General features: G+C 39.7%; 1 protein-coding gene across 1 annotated transcript in view; it reads right to left on the bottom strand.

Moving 5' to 3' along the window:
• Positions 1-527, bottom strand: part of LOC119585947 (zinc finger RNA-binding protein-like) — a gene marked incomplete in the record, with an annotated part of 31,027 nt that overhangs the window by 1,628 nt on the left and 28,872 nt on the right.

Here is a 527-nt window from a genome sequence, read left to right on the forward strand (position 1 = left end):
AGAGTTTCCTATGCTGTGGGATCTATAAGGAATAATGTAAAATTGGCTGAAGGTGACTGCTATGTTGTATTGTCATTTTCTCTGTGTATAGAGCATGTACTATGGAAGGAATTTTAATTTGGGAAAAATTTCATCCTAGTTCTTTTATTTACTATACTTGGTTGAATCTTTGGAAATATTACTCTGGGAGAGTCACTGGGCCTTCCATGGTGTTGGTGACTGTTGGCGGCATGGCAATAAGACAGCCGAGATCCATGGCTTTCCATTAGTTGTTACGACTTGCAGGCCAATTGCTGATTGGTCAAGTGACTACAGATCTGCTCTCTCTTGGCAGTCTATGGAATTAACTTACAAAGTAACCAGTGATTGTACAATGTGCTTATTATACTGCAAAGCTTTTCTGAAAATGGGTGGTTTACAATGTAGTACTATGTAGCAAGATGGTTACGCCTTTGACCTTATAAGGGATGGGTTGTTTTGAGCATCCTGGCTCAGGGTTTTGAGAATGACTCATCATGAGTGTACAT

This window comes from Penaeus monodon, chromosome 20 (assembly GCF_015228065.2).
Source record: "Penaeus monodon isolate SGIC_2016 chromosome 20, NSTDA_Pmon_1, whole genome shotgun sequence".
Classification (NCBI taxonomy): Eukaryota; Metazoa; Arthropoda; class Malacostraca; order Decapoda; family Penaeidae; genus Penaeus; species Penaeus monodon.